The sequence below is a fragment of the Protopterus annectens genome, chromosome 2.part0 (genome assembly GCF_019279795.1).
Source record: "Protopterus annectens isolate FY-2018-M chromosome 2.part0, PAN1.0, whole genome shotgun sequence".
In the NCBI taxonomy this organism is placed as follows: domain Eukaryota; kingdom Metazoa; phylum Chordata; order Ceratodontiformes; family Protopteridae; genus Protopterus; species Protopterus annectens.
In genome coordinates this window covers 1,880,078,448-1,880,097,772 of record NC_056728.1, presented here as the reverse complement: position 1 = coordinate 1,880,097,772, position 19,325 = coordinate 1,880,078,448, and positions in this window count along the sequence as shown.

Below are 19,325 nucleotides of genomic sequence, written 5' to 3'. Positions count from 1 at the left end.
AAGGGCAACATCCACGGGCCCCCTCTATTTTCTTCATTTACTGTAACTGTAACTCAAGAGCAGTTGTTTATGTAGCTAGGTGTAACCACTGCCCCGCTTATTACATAGGAAAAATGACTAGAGCATTAAAGGACAGAGTATATGAGCATTTATATGCTATTAGGAAGTTAAATTTAACTAATGATTTGGCCAAGCATGTGCATATGTATCATGGACACAGTTTCAATTTTTGTGGTATTTAGCAAGTAAATGAGGAACTTAGAGGGGACCATGGATGTTGCACTCGGAAAGGGCTGTGTTAATGTGGCAGCTATCCTTATATTCTTATGTGTGGCCCGGGCTTAATGATTATTGTTCAATCAACAGTATATTGAGGCTAAAAGCTTTACTTAGATAATAGAATGTTATTATAGTTTGTATATGCATACTTCTTGTGCATGTATTCTTGTGTATATGATCTTATAGCATTTAAATATTGAATCACGTGTTTTCTTTTTTTATTATTATTTTTACTTTTATGGTGTTTCTGTAGGTAGGCTCAATGATTTTTTATGTATATTAATATGCAGTAGTATTATGTCAACAGATTTTAACAATATGTAGAAGTGAAAATCCAAAAGGACGCTTTGGAACTTTAAAAAGTAATATGAAGTTTTGAATTCCCAATTAATGACATCACTTCCTTTGGAATGGTTACTTAAGGGATTTTTAAGAACTGAATGGTTGGTCTGATGAAGTTTGTCAATGTACAAATGAAAAGCGCTTAACCATTTTAATAAATAAGAGTTTGTTTGATTCCTGGCCGTTTTCATTGCTACTATTGCAGTACAATGACCACCTGCACATGCAATGGGCATACTTGTGTGGCACCAGCACTGTAGACCTCCCTCTGTCTGATGTTGGAAGAACCATATCCTCTGATGATGATGGTGATGATGAACTGGCTCAGTCTAGGAAACAGTAGGTATGTCACACACAGGGAATATGTTCCCCCAATTCCCAAGCCGCACTATGGACACAGTTAGTATGCTGCATAGCCATGACACAGAACCATTTCAGAATGGACAGATTGAGGGGGACATGGTTCATCATGTTAGTGTGGTAGTCCCAAGTGTGGACATGGCAGTATCTCCCTTTGCCATTTTGAGCAGGAGATACTACATAAGAGTGTCAGTAGAGATGCTCAGAGAAAGTAAGCTTACTAACTTCCCCCTCAGGTTGGTGTTTCAGTAGCTGTCACCTTATGTACATCCAGGATCATTGTGGAGGCAAAGGCAAGTTCCAACAGGCCTTGAAAGAGGTTGTAAGACTACTGCACACCATGCATTTTGATATAAAAGACTGCATGAACCAGACAGGATGAGTGACATACTGGAAAGTGCAGTGCCTGTTCTGGACCATCTGTTGGGAACGAGCAGCATCCATGAGGTCAGTCTGCATTCATGAGTGCATTATCAGATGTCAGCCAGTCTGACCCTGGATGTGCCAAATCTTATCCATTGTCTGTTAGCACTTCCACTGCTATATCAGTGGTGGATGTCTCTACTCTGAGATGAGGTCATCCATCGGGTCATTGCACTGGATGTGCTCATGATGAAAACTCATCCAGCAGATATTGTTCATATGTAGATATCACTCTGACTTCTAGCAGAGTTGTGGAAGTAGCAAAACTATTCCTGGGAGAGAAGTTCATATGTCAGAGACATCCATAGAAAACTTGATGCTTTAACATGCACAGCTCACTCCTGCCCATGGCGACAGGGTGTAGTGCTGGCTCAAATGTTGTGGTCATGGCACTGTCCCTGAAAACCTACAGACACTACACCACACACTGACCATGCCAACTCACACACACACACACACACACACACACACACACACACACACACACACACACACACACACACACACACACACACACACACACACACACACACACACACACTCTGCACCAAGGGTTTCCTCACAGCTGGGCAAACTGGCCCTGAGAGTGCTTACTTGCTATTAACACATCTCTCATACTCACACACTTCAACTGTTTAAAACATGTCCGGTTGTGACCTCACACATACTGTAAATGTGATGATGACCGTGTCCTGCCCTTTGCACAATCTGTGACTTAATGTTGCCTATCGCTGATGCACAGTGTACAGCCAAAGCATGGTTACTCAAGGTCTGGTTTTCCTGTGGTTATGTAATCATTTTAAATCTGTGTTTAGTCTGCTTACTTTCTGTAATAGTCGTATTGGTAGCATGTGTAGCAATATTAGCAGTATTTGTGTAGGATAGCTTGTTAACCACTTGTGCAGATGATGATAAGAGTGCTCTGTCCTATCAAGGGATGTCTGACCTGGGCTGGTTACATGTGATGTTCAAAGTTGCCAGGAAGTGCATTGGGAAACACAGCCAATTTTGTTTGAATGCATCATTGTCAGTGTCTGTATTTGCTGGCTATATCAATTTCTGTTATAATATTCCTGTGCAGGCACCATTATTTTTTACTATATGCATTTTCTTTTTATATATTGTATTGTTTGTTATGGTGGTGGTGCTGCGGTAGCATTGTCACCTCACAGTAAGATGCTGTCTGGTTCGATTCTCAGCTAGAGCGTCTTCTGCGTGGAGACATGCGTGAATGGGCGTACCTTCGTTGAAGATTGTGCATCAGGGCTAGTAACTCGGCACGTACAAATCAACTACCAATCATTGGTGGACCGGAGTTCCACTGTGGCGACCCCTTACTGGGAAAAGCCAAAAGACACAACATTGTTTGTTTATGATAGGTTGATCGAGCACTTTTAATACTTTTACTAAGAACATATTAAACTGGGGTTACATATGTCCGGTGCTTACTGTAGCCAGCCAATGCATGCGTACACATTCCCTGGACTGTTGATATATATATATATATATATATATATATATATATATATATATATATATATATACATAGCAATGTTACTGTGTGCACAACTTTACTATAAAGGCTCACCCAGACTCTGCTACACTTTTCTGTGAGGGAAAGGTTAGTTTGCTTTATTTGTTGCATTTTTTATTTCTTTATTGCCTTTTTCTATTTTGAATACTGTGATTTGTTTTCTTTACCTTGTGTTTTACTTAACTGCATATAAAAACTTGAAAAGAAACCACATCTCTGTCCCATGTGAGTCAGGCAGAAATTAGAACAGGTCAATTAAAGACTCACACATAAGATAGAAGAGGTCAGTTAAGGTTAATCATCTGTGAACTAAGAGGGTAGAGCTAGGAACTAAACCTTCTATTTAAGGGGTAAAATAAAACATTTCAGAGCTTTACTAGAAAGGCTCACCCAGACTCTACTACTCTTTACTGTGAGGGAAAGGTTAGTTTGCTTTTTATTTGTAGTATTTTATATTACTTTGTTGCATTTTTCTATTTTGAATACTGTGATTTGTTTTCTTTACCTTGTATTTTACTTGTATTCTGCTTTTAACTGCATATGGAAACTAGAAAAGAGACCACAGCACTGCTTTTGTGAATCATGCAGAAATTAGAACAGTTCAATTAAAGACTCACATATAAGATAGAGGAGGTTAGTTAAGGTTAATCATCTGTGAACTGAGGAGGTGGAGCTAGGAACTAAACCTTATATTTAAGGGGTAAACTAAAACATTTCAGAGCTTTACTAGAAAGGCTCACCCAGACTCTGCTACACTTTGATGTGAGGTAAAGGTTAGTTTGCTTTTTATTTGTTATATTTTGTATTACTTTATTGCTTTGTTTCTATTTTGAATACTGTGATTTGTTTTCTTTACCTTGTGTTTTAGTTGTATTCTGCTATTATCTGCATATTAAAACTTGAAAAATGGCCACAGCTCTGTCTCTTGTGAGTCAGGCAGAAATTAGAACAGGTCAATCAAAGACACACATAAGATAGAAGAGGCCAGTTAAGGTTAATCATCTGTGAACTGAGGGGGTGGAGCTAGGAAATAAACCTTCTATTTAAGGGGTAAAATAAAACATTTCAGAGCTTTACTAGAAAACTACACTTTGCTGTGAGGGAAAGGTTAGTTTGCTTTTTATTTGTTGTATTTTGTATTACTTTATTGCCATTTTCTATTCTGAATACTGTTATATGTTTTATTTACATTGTGTTTACTTGTATTCTGCTTTTAACTGCATATTAAAACTTGAAAAGAGACCACAGCTCTGTCTCTTATGAGTCAGACAGAAATCATTTTTTCCTACCCTCCCACCCATTTACTGTTGTGTTCTTAAACACCACCGTCTTTCTAGTTACCTGCCCCTTATGTTAATTTGACCATATATCTAATTTCCTCTCTGTTTTTACTGGCTTGTGTAAGTAAGCACAGAATTATCATTTTGTGAAATCACTCCCCTTCAACTATTTAAATTTATTGGCCATCCTACTGTATTGCATAGTACCAGAATACAAAAGTTACCACCCCTTTTCAATCTATATTGTTGTTTTAAAAATAGTTACTCTCCACTAAAACTTAACTTTTTAGACAGGTAAAACTTAAGTTACCTACTTTCACATCTAATTCCTGTAGTGCACACTGCATTGTTTAGGATAAATCATTTTTTTCATTTTACCTTTAAGCATCTATTGCAAGACCACCAGTTATTGGAGACCACATTCTGCCTCTCAGTAGTCATCTTGGGATTAGTGCTTCTGTTTTCTCCTGGTGAGGGAAGGAGTACAGTTACATTATTTCCTGGAGACTGCTGATCACAAAGAAAGCTTAATAACTGCTTTATTGGTGACAGCTTGGAATATGTGCTTATATTCTGATCCTGGTGAGAGTAGGAGCAGAGTGCATTGATTCCTGACTCTTTCTGGTTGGAGTCACTGTGACTAGCACTTGCTCTAAAACTTAAATAATAAAAAAGGAGCACCAAGGTTGTGAGGCCACAGTAGTATTTAATGAATATAATATAATAAAACAATATTGCTAAGCGCTTTCATCAACAAGTATGACTTCTTCAGAGCAAAGAAATGTTCAAAAATCAAGTTTAAATACACCATATCAATAAGTCATTGGTTCTAGTCCAGCCAATACTGGCAGCAAGAAATCTCTGCACATGAATATATAAATATTTGAAACTAAAACATTTTTAACACAGTTAAAGTTAAAGTATTGAATTCAAAAGTCCCATTGACCACAAAATTATAATATAATACAATAAATTACATTAATCAACTCATAACACGAGAGATGTATATATCACTGTGTAATTATTTATACTTTTAAAATTGCTGCAACAATATTAATGTTGTTAAACTAACTCTGCCTTTTCCTTGAGAATAGGCATTATAGTAATATGCTCATTTAGACCTGGTGAATAATCAGTGGCTAATCTTAACTGCCATAAAAGCTCCTTTTTTGTGTAGCACATTTTGCCAATCTCCACCTCTCACATCAACAGTTACAAATTCGAGAATGGCAAACTTAAAACATGAGAAGTTAGTACATGATATGCTATGCCTATATAAGGCATTAGTATCCTTCTTATTTTTGATATCATAAAGATGTTCATATATCCTGGTCTTAAACATTCTCTCTGTCTTCCCTACATAAAATGAAGTACAAGTGCCACACCTAGCTATGTATACCAATCTGCTAGAGCAGCAGTTGCCGCTTTTTAAGAACACATAACTTTTATTTTGATTGTCAATGACAATAGAACTATCTTGCAATACATAGGAACAGTAGGAGCACCTACCACAAGGCTTAGTTCCACCCCTTTTCTCCTGCATGTTCTTAGAGGCATTGCCCCTCTCCAATAGTGATTTTATATTAGGTCCTACTTTGGTGGAAAATATAGGTTTATCACCCAAAATTCAAAATATCTCACTATTGGTTTTAAAAATATTCCAGTTCTTTATCAATATTCCCTTGATCTGTGAATACAAAGGACTATATTGTATTACTCAAGCCTGTTGGAAATTAGTTTGGTGCTGGTCTTTCTTATCATTTACTATATTGTTGGTACTATCGCCACCAGTACCTAATAAAGGCTTGTAAATATCACCCCATTTTTTTAGAACATCAATAAGTATAGGGTCAATAAAATGTCCAGGATAGCCTTTTTCTAAAAGCATATCCCTTAAATGTTGGAACTCTGTTATCACATCATTCTTCATAGACGTCATCCTGGCTATTCTTATCGCTTGGCCCTTAATAATGCTTTTTTTCTAATAAATTGGGTGATGACTATTGTAATGCAAATAGCTGTTGCAAAAAGTGTTTTTACGGTAGATTTTGGAAATATATCCATCCTGAGCTTTGATTAATTTAGTGTCCAGATAGTTAATCTCTTGTTTATCAAAGTGAAAGGTACATTTCAGATATTCTGTAGTTTTGTTCAAATACTGGATAAACTTAGGTATCTGCTCTGAACCTCCATTCCACAAGATAAAGATATCATCCAAAAATCTACCGTAATATGTAACGATGGATAAAAATAATTCACTTTGAAAAATATGTTTGATTTCCCAACCCAAAAGAACCAAATTTGCATACAAGGGAGCACAGGCAGCTCCCATGGCAACCCCTCTAAGTTGTTGAAAATATTCCCCTTCAAAATGTATATAATTATTTTCTAATATAAGACTCATAAGTTCACATATAAAAAGGACTTCATCTGCAGTCAAAGATGAATAAGTAAAAAGCATCTCCTCGAACAAGGACAAACCTTTTGTTTTAGGAATACATGAAAAAAGGTCCTGAACATCTATAGTTAGAAAAAAGCAATAAGGAGCCCATAAATCCTTCTTAATATGTCCTAAAAAATCCCAAGAATCCTTTAATAGATGAGGGAATTTATTCACAATATGTTTAAATTTTTTATCAACATACACTGCTAAATTATGTGTTTTAGAACCTGCAGCTGCTACAATAGGCCTAAAAGGTGGATTTTCAAGGTTCTTATGCATTTTAGGTATTCCAAAAAGGACCGGGATTTTAGGGTGCTTGTTCAAAAGAAAATCATAATCATCTTTCGATATTCTCTGGTCCATTAAGTATTCATATAAATAACTGTCTAGTCTATGATATGAGATATGTATTTCATTTTTGGAACATAAAGAATAATTGTCTACATTGAATAAAATATTTTGCATAGCATTTGTATAATCCTCTGAATTATATAGTATTACCCCACCACCTTTATCAGGTGTCATAATTCGTATTCTCTTATCTTCTTTTAAGGTCTTTAGAAGGTTCCTTTCTTCAAAATTTAGATTGGGAAATAATCTCTTCTTCTCTCCCCATGTTTTGTATAAATCTTCCTTAACCAGCTTTTCATAAGCAGTAACAAGTGGGTGTAATGGAGGATTAAATATGCTACTCTTCTTGGGAATATCTTTAAATTCAGCTCTGTTGGTTTTATCTGAGAACATAATATTTAAATTTAATTTTCTCAGATATAACTGTAAGTCAACCATCACTGTAGCTATGTCAGGTATTCTAGTTGGAACAAATTTAAACCCTTTAGAAAATAAAGAAAAAAATTATTTTGTGATAGAAACTTCAGAATAATTATATATATTAAAACCATCTAACGTGTGTAGAATATTATTTTTACACTGTACAGAATCTATAAAACCTACCACCTGGGGTGGCCATTGTACTGCTGTGTTACCTTGCTGTAGGTTTTGCATATCTCTTGTCTGCGGTTTGCTATTCTCTCTGAGCATCTTGGAAGTGGAAAATCCTGAAAATCAACTGAATAATCTGCATCTGCCTCCCTATAATTGTCACTTTCTAATTCAAAATTAAAATTGGAAGTAGGAATAGTTTTGTCAACCTTTTCCATTGTTACATGCGTAGTAAGACCTGGTTGTCCTACATGAAATAATAATTTATCTGTAGGATCCACCTTGTGTTGTCTATACTGCCTACTGTCTCTATCTAATTTCTTCACTTTCTTTTTAAAAATATTGTCACATTTCTGATCCACCCTGTTAATAATCTTATAATACAATTTCTCATATTGCGTGAATAATAAATCTGTAATAATATTATCATGTAACACATTTACTTCATCACAAAGCCTTTGTTCCATTGTCTCATAAAAAGAGACTGTTTTAACTAATAATTCCAGCCCCCACTTGTTAAACATGTCAGTAAATGTTTTGATGGTATCAGTATCATAATAAATTCCATAAGGGAATTTAAACACTCTCAATCCCTGTGGGATCAGTTGTTTTTTTAACAATTCATTTAGATAGCATATTTCCATCTGGCACATTTTAAACTTAGATAGTTTTTTCTCAAAATTATAAATCATATCTCTCAATGATTCATTTTGACGCTGTCCAGTTTCCCTGTTAAGCAGGGCTCCATTACTTCATTTAGGGCTAGAAACAGAAAAAGTAAAATGCTTTTGAAATAAATTACCAAAATGTCCATTTTTATTCTTTAGCATTGTATTTTCTTTAGAGGCACAAGAAAAACACTTGTTTATATTTAATTTTGCTTGTTCTTTTCCCTCAATAAACTTGTCTCTTGTGTTTGATACAGTACTTTTAATAAGTTTACCATTCAAGTTAGCATTAACAGTACCTGTTGGTGTAACTTCATTATGGCTTAATTTCTTCATGTGTAAATGCTCGGCAGAAGCTGGTTCAATGTCGCCTTCAAATTGAACCACACAGTTACTTCTAAAGCAGTTTTTAGAGCGAGAAAGTGCCTGCACATCTGCCACTTCGCCATAGCTGTTAGTGTTGTATGGAGAACGCCTTCCTACATCTCCATTGTGAATTTGCGCCACCGCAATGATGTCACCTGCTTTCTTAAAGTGGCAAGGTGATGTGTAAATATCAGCTACAACTGTATTATCATCAGCAATACCATCACCCCTTTTATGGCCATCCGAAATTAAAATACAGTCCAAATCTTTCTGTCTAGGCTGTGTGAACAATTCAATAAGCCTAGTCAATTCTCCCTTTAGTTCTGCCGCATCTTTTTTCAAAGATATGATGTCCGATTGACCAGAATCCAGAATGGGAGAAAGACTAAATGATTCTGGGAACCCCATAGCAACAAGCTCCACAAAATAAAACAAAATCCAAATAAGTAGTGCAAATAGTGCATATGGAAACTAGAAAAGAGACCACAGCTCTGCCTTTTGTGAATCATGCAGAAATTAGAACAGGTCAAGTAAAGACTCACATATAAGATAGAAGAGGTTAGTTAAGGTTAATCATCTGTGAACTGAGGAGGTGGAGCTAGGAACTAAACCTTCTATTTAAGGGGTAAAATAAAACATTTCAGAGCTTTACTAGAATGGATCACCCAGACTCTGCTACACTTTGATGTGAGGTAAAGGTTAGTTTGCTTTTTATTTGTTGTATTTTGTATTACTTTATTGCTTTTTTCTATTTTGAATACTGTGATTTGTTTTCTTTACCTTGTGTTTTAGTTGTATTCTGCTATTATCTTCATATTAAAACTTGAAAAATGACCACAGCTCTGTCTCTTGTGAGTCAGGCAGAAATTAGAACAGGTCAATTAAAGACACACATAAGATAGAAGAGGCCAGTTAAGGTTAATCATCTGTGAACTGAGGGGGTGGAGCTAGGAAATAAACCTTCTATTTAAGGGGTAAAATAAAACATTTCAGAGCTTTACTAGAAAACTACACTTTGCTGTGAGGGAAAGGTTAGTTTGCTTTTTATTTGTTGTATTTTGTATTGCTTTATTGTCATTTTCTATTCTGAATACTGTTATATGTTTTCTTTACATTGTGTTTTACTTGTATTCTGCTTTTAACTGCATATTAAAACTTGAAAAAAGACCACAGCTCTGTCTCTTTTGAGTCAGGCAGAAATAATTTGTCCTACCCTCCCACCCATTTACTGTTGTGTTCTTAAACACCACTGTCTTTCGAGTTGCCTGCCCCTTATGTTAATTTGACCATATATCTCATTTCCTCTCTGCTTTTACTGGCTTGTGTGAGTAAGCACAAAATTATCATTTTGTGAAATCACTCCCCTTCAACTATTTAAATTTATTGGCCATCCTACTGTATTCCATAGTACCAGAATACAAAGGTTACCACCCCTTTTCAATCTATCTTATTGTTTTAAAAATAGTTACTCTCCACTAAAACTTAACTTTTTAGACAAGTAAAACTTAAGTTACCTACTTTCACATCTAATTCCTGTAGTGCACACTGCATTGTTTAGGATAAATCATTTTTTTCATTTTACCTTTAAGCATCTATTGCAAGACCACCAGTTATTGGAGAGACCACATTCTGCCTCTCAGTAGTCATCTTGGGATTAGTGCTTCTGTTTTCTCCTGGTGAGAAAGGAGTACAGTTACATTATTTCCTGGAGACTGCTGATCACAAGAAAGCTTAATAACTGCTTTATTGGTGACAGCTTGGAATCTGTGCTTATATTCTGATCCTGGTGAGAGTAGGAGCAGAGTGCATTGATTCCTGACTCTTTCTGGTTGGAGTCACTGTGACTAGCACTTGCTCTAAAACCTGCTGGAAAGCACTAGGAAGCCTTAAACTGATACAAGCACTCAACTCTCCTTGTTAATAAGGATAAATTGATCGTAGGCACTAAACAGCCTATAATTGCAAAGTACCTTGCCAAGGTAAGGGAAAACAGCTCTTGTACTTTACAAAACAAACAAAAAAAAAAAAGCACCTAATCAGGCTTGTCTAAGGGTCAGCTTCCGGTGATTTCTCCTGTCCACCTGGTGAATCTGGGCATACTGGGGCAATACAGCAATTGCCTCATGTGCACAGAAAACCCTCTCCTCCTACCACCCAACACTACAACCTATGAGAGATGCACTTACATAGCCAAACTGGAAGCAAAGCTCTCTCCAGCCAAGATTTTGCTAGGCAATCAAGAGAAGGTTAACACCCACACTACATCTTAAGCAACACATAGGCCTTCAAAGCCCTCACTACCAACACTCACACATAGCAACACTAAACCCATATATGCGGAGGCCCTTAACATTAACCTGCCCAAGCAACAAGAACCTCTGAAGCTGAAACACAAACAAACACCAATCACAACCAAAGTATCACATAGCTCACAACACCAGTGTGCCACTAAAACAACAGCACCCTAAGGCAAGACAACATACCCAGCACTTTAGTCATAGGTGACTCTATAGTCAGGTACATGGATATCCCACTCACCAGGCTGAACAAGGAGAAAATTACACTCAGCTGCCTGCCGGGTGCCAGGATCCACCACATAACGCTTGCACTCAAGTCACTCCAGAAGTACAAATATGACTGTGTCATTGCCCATGTTTCAGTGAATGACTTGAGATGTACCTCCCTGGACTATATAAAAAGAGACATGGAATAGTGCTTGGATCATGTGGCCCAGGCAGATATGACCCTTGCCCTGAGTAGAATCCTGCTTTTGCCCATAATGATACCACAGTATAAGGACAAAATGGCTGACTTCAACAATTGGCTAAGCTTCTGGTGTCATTCAAAATGGATCCAGTATCTGTCTGACTGGGACGATATGATCAACAACCCATGATGCTTTGCCTGAGATGGTCTGCACCTGTCACTCCTGGGATTCAGGTTACTGGCTAAGGCTCTTGCCACCTCTATAGTGCCTTTTTTAGGCAAGACTCAAAGGACAAAACCATCATCATAACAGGTACAAGTATCCAAAATCTGAAGGTAATGCTACTCAATACTAGAAATCTAAACCTCAAAATGCAATCTCTCGAGGCACTCCTAAAAATGGACATTGATATCTCTGCAGTAACTGAGACCTCATTCAAGGGTCCAGAGAGCACCCCTGCAATACCAGGCTACAACTTTTACCACACTTTTCGGCCACCAAACCAGGACCGAAACACTAAAGGTGGAGGAGTGCCCATATTCACCAAGGATATTCACTCCTCCAGGCTAGTTGCCCAACCCAATGCATTCGAAATTTTCCAGGTGCAACTAACACTAGATAAGACTGCAATCCAAATTGTAGCTTTCTACAAATACCCCACCATGCTCCAAGATTCTCACTACACCTTCCTAAACACTCTGGAAAATATTAAGATGCAACCAAACACCCTAATACTGGGTGACTTTAACTACCCTGCCATTAACTGGGAAAACTACTCAGGTACCAACACCTTTGCCCAACGGTTCTTGGAATTCATAAAGTCCAATGCCCTGGATCAACTAATCCATAGTCCCACCGGGGGCTCCAATATCCTGGACCTGACCTGGTCATTACCAAAATGGGAAATCAATGCTCCACACCAGTGGTCACCCCCTCGTTTGTTAGGTCTGACCATACGCTAATCACCTTTGACATCCACATCCCACCCCTCCCCAGTAAGGAAACATCAGTAAAAAACTTCTCCAAGGCCAACTTCATGCTACTCAAGTCAGAAGTGACAAACTTCATGACACCCATGCAGACTGGAACTGAAAGTTCGACTGCCGAATCCTACACTAAAGCACTGTATGAGCACATCCACTCATGCATTAATTGTGCCATCCCAAATAGAACCAAGATGCTCTCCTCCAAAAAAGGAAGCCAATCTGTTGGTCCCCTGTCATAAGCAAACTATACAACAGAAGGAAGAAACTGTTGCAGAAAAGAGGAAAATCCCAGGATGCAAAAAACTTCCTTACCATCCTCAGTAAGAAGATCTCTCATAAAATCCTCCAAAGCTAGTTATAGGTTCATAGGTTCATAGGTTCATACTAGGCTATCTGCCCAAGGGCATTTATAAGCCTAGCCCATAGTTATGTGGCTTTTGCCACCCCTTTAGTTTGAATAAAAACTATGCCTATCATTTTTCTGTGCCTCTGTCAAGCAGTGACACTGAAGTAATCCCTGGGGTATATCTGCGATCTCCCATCCATTGGTCAAGATTCCTCTTGAACAAGGCCAGCGAGGTGCTCTGCCTCACATGTACCGGGATTTTGTTCCACAGCATAGGGAGTCTCTGGGTGATGAATCTGTCCCTCCAGCACGTTCTATTTATAACCGTGTCAAAGTTTAAGTCTCCCGCCCTTGTGGTTCTGAGGGATCTAGATTTTTTGAGGTGAAGCATATTCATCAAATCTGGGTTTGACATGGCCTTATATGTCAGGCACAGGTCACCTCTGAGCAAGCGGTATGAGACTGAATAGAGCTGAAGTTCTTTCAGTCGGGCAGCATAAGACATATTTTTGAGACCCTTTATCCTTTTGTTGAGGAACTTTTGGGGCCTTTCAAGCTGCAGCAGGTGTCTGGTCAGATACATTCTGAATGGGGCATTGTACTCAATCATAGGTCTAATGAGTGATGAGTACAGGGGGACGATGACCTCCCTTGATCTAGATGTGAATCCCTTCATGATCAGGTGGGCGATATAGAAGGTTTTCCTAACTACTTTAGCAACATGAGTGTCAAACGAAAGGCTACTGTCAACTTGGGTCCCCAGATCCCTGATGACTTTTTCTGTGCTTAGTGGATTGCCACCTATATGGTAGCTAGGGGTAACCTTGTTTTTCCCAAAGGGTATGACTATGCATTTTTTGGCGTTTAACTTCAGGCCATGGCTCTGGCACCAGTTATCCGTTTCTGTGAGGCCCTTCTGGAGGATATCTGTGTCAGATGTGTTTTTGACTATGGCACCCAGTTTGCAGTCATCTGCAAACTTTGTCAGCCATAACCCTCCTGTGTTTGCTTGTACTTCAGAAAAGTAGATGCCGAACAAGAGTGGACCCAGGACTGAGCCCTGTGGGACACCACTTGTGACAGGCTTTGAGTCTGACATGGCTCCAGCAACTCTGACCCTGTGGGTTCTGTCACTTAGCCAGTTTGCAACCCATCTTGTGATGTATGGGTTTACATTCAAGCTGATGAGTTTTTCGATGATACCTGAGTGGGGTATTGTGTCGAAGGCCTTTGCCAGGTCGAGGTAGGCTGTATGGACTGCCTTTCCCTCATCAATGGCCTTGGTGACTGTCTCGAAAAAGTCAACCAAGTTTAAGAGGCAGGATCTGCCTTTGACAAAGCCAAACTGGGTTGGATCCAAAGTCTGCAAGTTCCCTATGTCTTTATTTATGAGTTCCATTATGATCCTCTCCATGGCTTTGCAGATAAGGCTTGTCAAGCTAATGGGGCGGTAATTTCTAGGGTCTGTGGAGGCACCGCCCTTATGAAGTGGGACCACAGTCGCCGTGCGCCACTCCTTGGGTACGTATCCTGAGGTGAGGCTAAGATTAAACAGCTGTCCTAACTGTGGGTTTAATTCCTCATTGAGTTCATGAAGCACACAGCCGGGGACACCATCCGTCCCATGGATGCTGTGTTTTTTGCCTTAGTGAGGGCAGTTCTCACCTGGGCGTTGGAGATGTTTGGGGGGCTACAATCCTCTGGAATAGATATCTCTCCTTTTGGGAGAAGTTTGCACTGAACCTGTCAGCCAGTATGTTAGCAATGTGTGTAGGTTCAGTAATTTTCACATCATTTTGAACTAATTCTGAGCATATCTGGGAGTTTCCTCCTAGGTTTCTAACATAGCTAAAAAAGGCCTTATGACTGTCTTTAGATTCCTTGGCGATTTTTATCTCAAAATTTGCCTTGGATGATTTTAAGAGAGCTCTTAGTTTTTTACTTATAATGATCAAAGGTGTCTTACCTTTCAAGGATTTTGCTCTATCTTGTAGTAGCTTCCTCCTTTTGTTGTAGAGCTTGTTTATGGCTGGGGTCCACCAGACTGGATGCTTGCCTTTGGTACAGAGAGTCTTAGTTTTGTTTGGGATTGCCTGATCCATGCAGTCCTGTAGGTGCTGGTAGAAGGCATTTGTAAGTGATTCAGCGGTTTGAGTAATGTTTACCACTGGCTCAGGGGCCTTAAAGGAGACCACACTAGTTTTTAGAAGTGTGAAATCGGCTTTTGAGAAGTTTTTCACTGTGGTCTTTTTGTTTCAGGTGGGGGCGGGATGAGGACCTCCAGCGAGATTAGTTTATGATCTGATCTCACCAGTGAGGGTATACTTCGGTGTTGAACATTTTGATCCCATGTTCGTGATGATGAGATCAAGTATGTTTTCTCCTCTTGTGGGGATGGTGACTAGTTGTTCCATGGCATTTGAGTTTATGAACTCCAGGAATCTTTGGGTTAGAGTGTTCGGGCTTGAGTAGTGTTCCCAGTCTATATTAGGTTAGTTGAAGTCACCTAGTATGATGGTGTTTGGAGATACATTTATCCCCTCCAATGTTTTCAGGAAGGCCATGTGAGGTTCCTGAGTTTGAGAGGGTGGCCTGTAACATGCTACAAATTGCAGAGCAGTCTTGCCTATGGTTAATTGCACCTGGATGGTCTCCAATGCATCGTGCGTTGCCACCAACCTTGAGTTGTGGGTGTCCTTTATGAATATGGACACCCCCCTCCTTTCTTGGTGTTGTCCGGATTTTGGGGCCGGAACGCATGATATGAGGTGAAACCTGTTAGTGCTGGGGTGCTCTCAGGAGCCTTGAACCAGGTTTCTGTCACAGCACAGACATCGATGTTCTCCATATTGAGAAGGGCCTCGAGTGCGTGCATCTTGAGATTGAGACTTCTGTCATTGAGCAGCATTACCCTTAGTTTTTTTCCTTTTTGGTGTTCTAGGGTGGTAGGTTTAGAGTTTGAGCCTTGCCTAAAAAAGGCACTATGGGGGTGGCAAGAGCCTTTGCCAATATCCGGAAGCCCAGGGGTGACAGGTGCAAGCCGTCCCTAGCGAAGCAGCGTGGCTTGTCCAGCATGTCATCCCAGGCAGACAGACATTGGATCCCCTTTGAATGACACCAGAATTTAAGCCAATTATTTAAGCTGATCATCTTATCACTGTATTGTGGCATCATTCTAGGTGAAGGTAGGATACTGCTCAAGGTCAGGGTCATACCTGCCTGGGCTACATAATCAGAGAGCTCCTCGATGTCCCTTTTCATGTAGTCCAAGGAGGTACATCTCAGGTCGTTGACACCAGCGTTGACAATGACTGAGTCGTACTTGTACCTGCTGTTGAGAGACCTGAGTGCTTGCGTTATGTGGCGGATTCTAGCCCGACAGGCAGCTTACTGTGACCTTCTCCTTACTCAGTCTGGTGAGCGGGACGTCAGTGTGTCTGACTATGGAATCACCAATGACAAGTGTGTCTGGCATTTTGTTTGGCCTTAAGGGCTGTGACTGTTTGACACTCTGACTGTGTGGTCTATGTGTTGCATGTGTTGGGTCGTGAGGTGGTAGTTGTTTGGGTGTCTGCTTTGGTGGCCTCTGCTGTTTTGGTAAATTTTTGATCAGAGCCTCCAGTATGTCTTTGTGTGAGTATGTGTATGATTTGAAGTTGTGATGGTACCATGTGTGACTGGGTATGTATTGTGTGTGGTTACCTTCTCCTCCTGTCTGGTCTTGCCAGTCCTATGTTGAGAGAGCTCAGCCTCCAGTTTGGCCGTATAGTTGCATCTCTCGCATGTATTTGTGTTTTGTGGGAGAAGGAGAGGATTGTCTGTGTACATGAGGCAATTGTAACATTGCCTCAATATTCCCAGGTTCACCAGTTGAGCTGGAGAGGACACTAGCAACTGATCCCTCGACATACTAGAAGTAGTAGATAAAGAGACTTTCAAAGGACTCCGGGGAAGTGGGTTTTAGGCTGGTGGGGTACTATCTATAATAAGAGTGCTTTATCAAGGTGCAAGTACTGTAGGAGTAAGTGCTAGGCTTTACAGATAGAGAATAGTCTACTTGGGAATCAAGTAGAGATGAACTTTTCAGTTATAGGATATGCTGGTTAGATCAGCAGTACAGCTTGAGGAAGGTAGTTCTAAGGGAAAATTTGAAGAGTGGAATTTAGATGTCCCGAATAGTTTAACCTTGTTTAACCGCCGCTGCTCTTGTGTGCAACAGTGGCAACTCTGCGCTAACGCGTGTTTAGCGTGTTTTATAGCAGGGGGCTGAAGGGAGCTAGTAATTGGCCCAAAACGACCAATGGACTACTAGTTTCTGGCTGAAACTTCACCAAATCGGACAAAAAGGCCGCTCAGTGCTTCCCACTCCCACTGGTAAGCAAAGAAACTTCCCTCCTTCCTAATAAGGCAATGGATCAGTAACAGGAACTAAAAACAAAGCCCAGGGATCAGCAACTCTGAAACTGGGCTACTCTAGTTCAGTAAGGCGGGAAAACAAGTGATTTTTTTGTTTTATTACAGAGATAAGGAAAAAAACAGACAGTAAATGCTATAAATGCTGTAAATCGGCTAGCACACTTTAGTGTGTAGCCTACAGAAACAATTTGCAACAATTAGTAACTTAAAGTGCAATAAACAGTGTAAAATGCAGAAATCACTTAAAGTATCAGTAAAACAGGCGAAATGCAGTCGCTAGCTTAATAACAGTGGGAAAGCCACAAAAAATACTTATATCTGGTAGCAAGTCACTCTTTTAGCTCTCTGCTGCTTGGATCACTCTGCAGGCCACCACGAGGATCTGTGCTGAGTTGGTACAAGCTGGAAAACGTGTGTTTAGTGTGTTTTATAGCAGGGGGCTGAAAGGAGCTAGGAATTGGCCCAAAACGACCAATGGACTACTAGTTTCTGGCTGAAACTTCACCAATTCGGACAAAAAGGCTGCTCAGTGCTTCCCACTCCCACTGGTAAGCAAAGAAACTTCCCTCCTTCCTAATAAGGCAAAGGATCAGTAACAGGAACTAAAAACAAAGCCCAGGGATCAGCAACTCTGAAACTGGACTACTCTAGTTCAGTAAGGTGGGAAAACAAGAGATTTTTTTTTTTTTTTTTTTTGCCAAAGATTCCAAAGACAACCACAAGGCATTCTATAGCTATGTCAAGAATCTAAATGGCAATGCTCAGATCTGCTCTGAGCTACAACAGAATGGCATTAATCATACTAATCCCAAGGACATTATCAATATCCTGGCAAATCAATTCAGTGCCAGCTTCACCCCCCCTCACCTCTTAAAGGGCCCATCTCTGTACAGAAAGACCATCAAATTCTGGTAATCATGGTCACACAGGTACAAACTGCACTCTCCAAAGCTAAGAATACAGCATCCATTGGACCAGATGACATCCCAGGCTGTGTACTACATGATCTACAAAATGAACTGGCACCTCACCTATGTGTCATGTTTAATCATAGCCTCACCTCAGCTTTTATTCCCACTGAGTGGCTCACAACTACAGCTATCCCACTCCACAAGGGGGGATCCACCTTGGATCCTGGGAACTACCATCCCATCAGTCTGACAACCCTGATCTGCAAGGCCATGGAACGTATTATCATGGAACTTATAAACAAAAACATTGGCAACCTTCAAAAACTACACCCCATCCACTTTGGGTTTGTGAAGGGCCGATCATGTCCCTTGAACCTGATTGACTTCTTTGAATCAGTCTCCAGACCCGTGAACAAGGGTAAGGCAGTCCACACAGCCTATCTGGACCTTGCCAATGCCTTTGACACCATCCCACACTCTGGAATCATAGATAAACTACTAAGCTGGGCATAAATCCCTACATCACTCGATGGGTTGCCAAGTGGCTTATTGACAGAACCCACACTGTAAAAGTAGCTGACTCCAAATCCAGCTCCAGACAAGTGACAAGTGGAGCACCTCAGAGTTCAGTCCTGTGACCGCTCTTGTTTGGCATCTACTTCTTTGAAGTACAGGTCAACACTGAGGGACCCTGGCTAACAAAGTTCACAGATTACTGCAAACTGGGAGCCATTATTGAATCCCCAATTGATGTGGATATTCTACAAAAGGGCCTTACAGAAACAGATGCTTGGTGCCAGAGCCATGGGCTCAAGTTCAATGTCAAGAAGTGTATAGTTATCCCCTTTGGGAAAAACCATGTACCCATGGATTACCACATAGGTGGCAGTACACTAGACACCGAACATGTGATAAGAGTCTTATGAACACAGGTGGACAGTGGTCTCACCTTCAATAACCACATGACCATAAAAGTCAGGAAATCCTTCTATGTGGCACATCTTATCAATAAGGGTTTTTCATCCAGAAAAAAAGGAGGTCATTGTCCCACTGTACTCATCCCTCATTAGACCCATCATAGAGTACAATGCCCATTTAGTATGTACCTCACAAGACATCTGCAACAACTGGAAAGGCCACAGAAACATGTCACTAAAAGAATCACAGGCCTAAAACAGATGCCCTATGCTGTGTATTCTCTGTAGTTGCCATAGGACCAGAGAAGGGGCTGGCTGATATCTACTATTTACTGTACACCGGGTACTGGTACAGTATTTTAAGTTCACACTGTCCATGGAACATCAGAAGTGGTTTGAAAAACC